The sequence below is a fragment of the Pogona vitticeps genome, chromosome 2, assembly GCF_051106095.1.
Source record: "Pogona vitticeps strain Pit_001003342236 chromosome 2, PviZW2.1, whole genome shotgun sequence".
Lineage (NCBI taxonomy): Eukaryota > Metazoa > Chordata > Lepidosauria > Squamata > Agamidae > Pogona > Pogona vitticeps.
Window position 1 is genome coordinate 270,488,168 of NC_135784.1, and position 8,247 is coordinate 270,496,414.

Consider the following 8,247-nt stretch of genomic DNA (forward strand, 5'->3'; position numbering starts at 1 on the left):
GCATGATACCATAGTCATCATATGTAGTATATAAACTCTGGATTCACAGCATCCGCCTCAACAGCAGCTAGGGATCAAATTATACATTATAAATGGCATGGCATTAGAAAAGAGAATCCCTTAACAGTTGAAAGACTGGTTGTCACAACACAATTTTTCATATCACCCACAGTTTGCAAATTGGCTTGCTGTGTTTTCTTCTTTGTCACCAAGAGTGTAAACACGGGCTTCATTTGCAAGCTTCTAGAATCACTTCTTGGGAACACTAATAGGATTTCATCTTCTAATTATGTATTATCTGTAGCATACAAAGAAAAAAGGGTACAGTTTGATGCACAAATTTGCAGCTTTGTATTGGTGGCCAGTAGAGATGGGCACAAGCTGCCAGTTCATTTAGTGGCCAAACAAGTGTTCAGCAGTTCAAAGCCCTGCCTCTTCCAGCTGGTGCCCACTTGGAGCAGTGACCCAGTTTCCCTGACCTGCCTCCCCCAAGCACTGCTTCCAAAGGGGCACACACCAGAGACAGCAAGGCTTTGAAGCACCAAACAGCTATTTGGCCACTAAATAAACTGGCACGCCCCACCAAACTGATAGTTTGCGCTCATCTCTAGCGGCCAGACTAGCACCTGGTCTCATCATAACTTCAGTGATAAAGTTGCCTCTTCTAGAATATTAAGGACCTCACAGACCAACTACAGCTGCCATGCTGATATTACCCAATATGTCTTTCCATATCATAAGATGCTTTGTGGGGGTATAGGAAGACTATCCTGTAAGCCATGGGACATCTCAGCACAAGATCTAGGTGCTGAAGCAAGGTTGAAGTTGTTCCATTACCCATGTATCCCCCCACAAACACACACAGAGCAAAACAAACATCTCCTGGGTTGTATATAATATTGATCTTTAATTCTGTAAGAGGGTGAAGGGAATTTAAGAAGCTTCAAACAATATCTAATCTGTTTAATGACTGTACTCATTTCCTTTTTTGTGCCATTCCTGGGAAGGAGCCAGTCTACAAAGCATTTGCTGTGGGTGCTTTCTGTTATTTTTGACACACTGCAAGGAGATCAAAGAATTAATAAAACCTCCCTACTCTAAAAGGTCATTTCCAAACTAAATGCAGCAATTCAAAGTGGGAAATGGAATGAGTGCCAAGGTGATGTTTAATGAAGTAACATTCAAGCAGTATCCTTTCAAGAACATTTGCAGAATTGTTTGATTGCCTTAGAGTACACAGGAAACAATAAACCTACACAGCACTAACAGGGTCTCTGATGGCTACATTTTGCTGAAAGGCTGCCAAACAACATGGAATTATAAGTACAGTATAGCCAAGGCTGAATTATCTCATGCGGTAGAAATTTTGCCATGTATTTGGCATAGTGGAATTGTTGGGGAAAGAATCCATTTTGGGGCTTAAAAAACCTCAAATACAATTAACATGTGTATTCAGCTTGAACATTATACATCTATTCAAAAAGCATTGTGAAAATGTCTTAGGGCACATTTTCATGACACCATTATCCCACAATACATTGTTGTCTTCAAAGTTGAACCAAAATACACTCCCGCTGCCAGTGGTGGAGCTTGCTTCAATTATCCAAAACATTCCTTTTGGATTTAAGTGAACTGTTAAGTATATCAAGTGATACCTTACACTCTTGTTGCCCACTGAAGATTGGTTGATCACATGTGCTGGAGTGGGCACAGTATAGGTGGGCAGAGCTGCATTACATTTTATCAATAAAATCCCTCTCCCATATAAAGCCTTGCTTAGCTTGCTTGCTCAAGTCATCTAGCTCCAGTTGTATCGTATTCACCCTGTTTCTCTGAAGGGAGAATGTGGAATGACCACTGATCATCATGAATATAATCAGAATTTGGGGGGGGGGGAATCAGCTTTTTAAAAAAATCAAGATATAGTAGTTCAAAAATAGTATTTCCAAGCACAGACACTGGCATTCAGTTCTAAAAGTCTACAAAGCCAGTGTTTACATTGGTGCTCTCATTTCAGCTTTTATGTTTCTGTACCATTGTACTGAAACATTGACGTGGTGGTGCTGCGGGTTAAACCTCAGAAGCCTCTGTGCTGCAAGGTCAGAAGACCAGCAGTCGTAAGATCGAATCCACACGACCGAGTGAGCTCCTGTTGTTTGTCCCAGATCCTGCCAACCTAGCAGTTCGAAAGCATGCAAGTGTGAGTGGACGGTGGAAAGGTAATGGTGTTCCGTGTCTAGTCGCGCTGGCCACGTGACCATGGAAACTATCTATGGACAAACGCTGGCTCTAAGGCTTGGAAACGGGGATGAACCCTGCCCCCTAGAGTTGGACACAACTGGACCAAAGGTCAAGGGGAATATTTACCTTTACCTTATCATTGTATTATTATCCCATATAAAAACATGAGTGCTAATCTGAAACCTCTTTGTGAAAGACTCTCAAAAGGTTTTTAGCTATGGTAGACCTGGACAAGAACAAGCAAAGGCCAACTATTTTCATACTGTATATTCTGCCACATAACATTCAGGAATTGCCAGTGGTGGCATTGAAAAATGACTACAGAGAAACCCAAAGTAGATAATACAACCAAGCAGACTTCACCAAAACAATAAGGGATAATTTATTGTCCTAGCATGAGATTATGTCCATTCACATTTTTCAGATTAACTTGCTTTTGTTTTGTGACTGGTGATTTGGAGGAAAACACAGACTTAATTTATAAGCCTGACTGTGCTTTTAGAAATTGCATGCATGGAGGAAAAATATTGGAATAGCAGGAAAGACAAATTTCTCTTAACTCATGGTTGACCCAGAGCTGATAGAGCCCAGACCATGGGCCCTGAAGGCAAACTACATCCTGCTTTTCAGTACAATGTAGAAGATTTGGGGGAAGAAAAGTAAGTAGCTACAATTTTGTCCACTAAGCATTTTGGTGTGTTGGCAACAATGGTTTACAATGCAAGGGAATTGTGAAGAATATGCTTGTTCTAGTTTAAAGTCAGTCCCACCTGGAGACTCCAGGGAATGCATCTGGGATTCTCTGCACGCAAAAAAATGTTTGTCTCCTACAGCTGATTTGAATGAGCTTCTCTGTGTATGACTCACACCTGCGAATGAGTAACTGTGGGCTCCATAAAATCACCTATGTGTTGGTCCCTTCTAACTAATTCGGACTGGTGGGAGCCAGTTAAGAAAAAAGGTTGTTCCTTTGGTATTCTCTGAAACATCAAGGCCTACTTCAAGAATCTGGAGGAGGGCTTAAAAGAGAAAGCCTTCAAAGACTATTGAATCCTAAGCATAGAAAATGCTTTCATCTGAGCACAGGACATAAATGCAGTTAAAATTTGCATTTAACAGTGGAATCAAGAGATCATACTCACACCTACGTGGTTTGCTGATGCAATTAAATACAGTGCAATTATTTCAGTTGAGTTTTGTAAGGTTAATGCTCAGTGTTTGATTGGGATTGGGGAGTACAAAGAAGTATTCTATGTCTTTACATTCCCAAATAAGATAGGAATCCTGCTGTCAAGACTGAGCTCAGATGCCACTTTCACCATGTAAAACAGAGGTAGACACAGGTCTCACACAACCACATAATTAACCTAAGCTATTTGTTCCCAAACTGGAGGTGTGAAGAAATGCCAAGAAGGCATAAGATCGTGAGATCTAGTAACATCCTTCACATTAAATGTGTCTTGTTTCTGCCATTTTTTAAAGAAGGTGTCATTTAAAAAATACATTGTGATAAGAAAAAACACTACTTTTGTGTTCATTTTCTAGTAGTTTTCTTTTTTTGTTAACAAGATGTTGGATGATGGTAAAGCAGAACTGAGCGGTTCTCAAAAAAACAAAAAGTGTGTTTGATGCTGGAAAGTTTGGGTACCACTGGGCTAGGCAAACCAAAGTTTACTGCAGCATGTGCATTCAGGAGGAAGCTGCAGCTTACCCTAGCTTCCTAAGAGATGTGCTTGTCAAATTTTGAGAGATAAATTTTGAAACAGTTCATGCACATAGCCACAATAAATCCATTAAGAGCAGATGCTGAATCAGACCAAAGGCCTATCTAGATTAGCATTCTGTTCACATATTGGGCAGTTAGATGCCTAGGGAATGCCTGAGAAACTACCTCATTGAAGATGGAAGGTTGGTAACGCAACTAAGGCCAAGTGAGTCCAAAATTTTATATAACTCTTGTTTTTTGTGGTAAGCAGTAGTGTTTTGTTCACGACAATTTAGCTGATTCAGTGATATCATTATCTCATTAAAATTGACTGGCTGTAAAAGTGGAAGTTTTTTAATACATTGTTATACCTTACTGCTTTGAATGTGGTTTAGCATTGATTTTGTTTACCATTTCTTAGTGTGTTATTTCTTTGATCCTTTTCAGTCTTTGTATGCTCATTGTTTTTAGCTTTAAACATTGTCTTTTAATTATGTAAGCTACCTTCGGCCTTTTTAAAGGAGAAAAGTGAGGTTAAAAATGCAAACAAACGATGCCAGTCACTCCTAGAAAAGCTATTTGCTTTTATTAACACTTTCAGAAACATTTCTAGCCCCTTCTATGACGCTTCCTTAGGAAAATTCAGAGATCAGCCTTGCCTGACTATAACTCCCTAAACTGAAAGCTGTCTGTTCCTTTAACTAACTTGGATCTGGCTCCGTACATATCCAAGCTTTAGCTACTTTAACATTCAGGCTCTCACTGGCTCCTTTATTAACCCAATACTCTCAGTAGTTGCTCCAAGGCTTTGGAATGTGCTTCCCCAAGAAGCAAAGGTTGGCCTACAACCTCTTGTCTGTCTATCGTCAGGCAAATACTGGTACCTTCCTCTTCAAGTAGGTCTTTAAACAATAATTAGCCCAGGAATATATTCCTTATTAAACTCAAGGCAAAATGATCAGAACTGAAATACCAGACAAAGAGCCCAGCTACACAAATGATTTTCCACGCAATATGCATCTGTGTCATTTAATTTGATTTATAATCATATGATAACCTTGTGATTATAAAATGAATCCAATAGCATTGACGTATATTGTGTGGTAAATCACTCATGTAACCAAGCTCTTTGATGCATCCATCCTCTCCAGGAATTATTAGTCCCAACAGCAGAAGAGAATTGGGCTGATTCTATTCCTGTTCCAACCAAAGCTGGTGCACAGCCCTTACTGTAACTTAAAAAAAATCTCATTAATTTCAATAAGTCTATTAAGAGTCTTATGTAGAATAGACATACTAAAGCAGTTAATTCAAACTAATCAGTCTCATTCATTTCAGTGTCTACTTTAAGTAGCACTAACATTACAGTTAGCCCAGTACTTATATTTCTTAAATGTGAAGCTACATGGCATACAAGTTGTACAGATAATATGATGAAGCATGTTTGCTTTGAAGAGCATCCCACTGAGCAAAATAGGACTTGCCACCTGGTTAGAATGCTGAAGATTGCAGCCTTCTAAAGATCGACAGCTGTTTGGTATGGTTGTGTAAACTAGAGGTAGCCACAGTTCTTTTACACAGGTGACCTTTCACGTGGGAATACCACCTGCTGAAGTGACCCTGCTCTCAATTTGGATGTTTAGCTACAGCCATAGCAATTTAAACAAGTGTGCAAAAAGTCAATCTTGGTTGAGATTAGAGCATGGCTATGGACCAGAGCTGAGACTCACAACTTGCTCTATCAATGTTATATGGTTGCTTCCAGGCTAGTATTTTTCTTCAAGACTGCCATTGTTTGGCGACACTCACTTTTAAACAAGAATCCAGATGCCACTGCCAAATCTTTGCAGTCAGGAGTTCTCTGTGGTGCCCTCTACTGTTATTTCAGACTTGCTTTATGGTGGAAGAGGCAACAAAAACAATTACAATAATCTGACATATACCGTATGTCATCTAATCAGAAGTAATTTCTAGAGATTATGGATGTGCCATTAGATTTTTTTTTTAAATGCCAAATCCTAGAATTCTCCAAGTCTCCGGGCAGAATTCTGGGAGTTCCAGTCACAAGCAAACATCTGCAGACACCTTTGTTTCACTCACCTGCAGCCTCCTTCTTGGCCTTATTTCCTGCTCCAAGGCTTCCTAAGGGTGACGCCCCCTATAGAACAGAAAGAAGAATTGGATCACCACACCCAGGAGGCATTGCAGCAGGAAATTAGGCCTAGAAGGAGGGCTCAGTCTTTCTCCAGGAAAGTCAAATGAAAGTGTCTGTTGATGTTTCATTTTGTGGGGCCTGTTGCGCAGGCCTGTTGTGCAGGCACCCTGAATTCTGGAATTCCCAGAATTCTCCATGGGGAAATGTTGGAAAATTTTCAGATTCGGAGTTTTGAAAAACCAAATGGCATATCCCTAATAGCAATTCTAATGGGGTTCTCAAGGTAAGTGAAATATTTAAAGTGTGGTTTTCATCAGTTCTGTCCACCTGAGGGAATTTTCATAGCCAAGCAGAGAATTGAACCTAAGTCTCCTGAGTCGTAGTCCATCAATCTGTCCACTGGATATCACAGTTGAGTGTTTTGTTTTGTTTTGTTTCTGCAGCATAAAACAAAGGGAGAGCCTGTAATAAATGCTGCTGTGTGCTGCTTGGAGGCAAGGCTGGATATGACTGTGCAATCTTATTTTTGCTTGCCTCAGACATGAATTTCACTGAAATAAATGAAGGTCCACTCCCAGGTTAGTGTGGACAGAATTGCATGCTAAATGCAAACCAAGACCTTCACTGTCCACCTATACTGTGCAATGAAACCTGCATAAGGTTAAAGCAGTGAAAAAACTGAAAACATTACTTTTTGAGGTTATGACTTCCCAAGTACAATAAATGTGGTGGTGTTGTTCTGGGATTTCTACTCTCAAGAGGATAACTTTTCCTGTACTTGGTAGGGTTGTTGAATAGTGTTTACTAAACTGTTTTGCACATTCTGAGTCCTAGCCATATGAATTGTCATAATTCTTGTCCTATTGAAATAACAACTGTGAAGTATTGATCTAAAAAGTTTGCTTCAGAAAAGATTGGGGGGGAGGGGAGGACTCCTATGTTATTCCAGTGTTGTGTAGTGAATAGAGTGATGAACCAGGACTTGGGAGACCTGGATTTAAATCCTTGCTTAGCAATGGAAACTCACTGGGGTGTGTGCTCGCATGTTGACACTGGTAAAAGCAGTCCTTAAATATCTCACTTACTTTGAAAGCCCTTTTAAGGTTGCTATAAGTTACTTTCAACTTGATGGTAGATAACAAACTCTAATCATCGTCGTCGTTTATTCGTTTAGTCGTGTCCGACTCTTCGTGACCCCATGAACCAGAGCACGCCAGGCCCTCCTATCCTCCACTGCCTCCCGGAGTTGTGTCAAATTCATGTTGGTAGCTTCAATGACACTGTCCAGCCATCTCATCCTCGGTCGTCCCCTTCTCCTCTTGCCATCACACTTTCCCAACATCAAGGTTTTTTCCAAGGAGTCTTCTCTTCTCATGAGATGGCCAAAGTACTGGAGCCTCAGCTTCAGGATCTGTCCTTCCAGTGAGCACTCAGGGTTGATTTCCTTTAGAATTGATAGGTTTGTTCTCCTTGCAGTCCAGGGGACTCTCAAGAGCCTCCTCCAGCACCACAATTCAAAGGCATCAATTATTTGGCAGTCTGCTTTCTTTATGGTCCAGCTCTCACTTCCATATGTCACGACAGAAAAAACCATAGCTTTGACTATTCGGACTTTTGTTGGCAAGGTGATGTCTCTGTTCTTTAAGATGCTGTCAAGATTCGTCATTGCTTTCCTCCCATGAAGCAGGCACCTTTTAATTTCGTGGCTGCTGTCTCCATCTGCAGTGATCATGGAGCCCAAGAAAGTCAAATCTGTCACTGCCTCCATATCTTCCCCTTCAATTTCCCAGGAGGTGATGGGACCAGTGGCCATGAGCTTCAGATCGGTTTTTGCACTCTCCTCTTTCACCCTCATTAAAAGGTTCTTTAATTCCTCCTCACTTTCTGCCATCAGAGTGGTATCATCTGCATATCGGAGGTTGTAGATATTTCTTCCGGCAATCTTGATTCTGGCTTGGGATTCCTCCAGTCCAGCCTTCCGCATGATGTATTCTGCATATAAGTTAAATAAGCTGGGGGACAATATACAGCCTTGTCGTACTCCTTTCCCAATTTTGAACCAATCAGTTGTTCCATATCCAGTTCTAACTGTTGCTTCCTGTCCTACATATAGGTTTCTCAGGAGATAGACAAGGTGGTCAGGCAC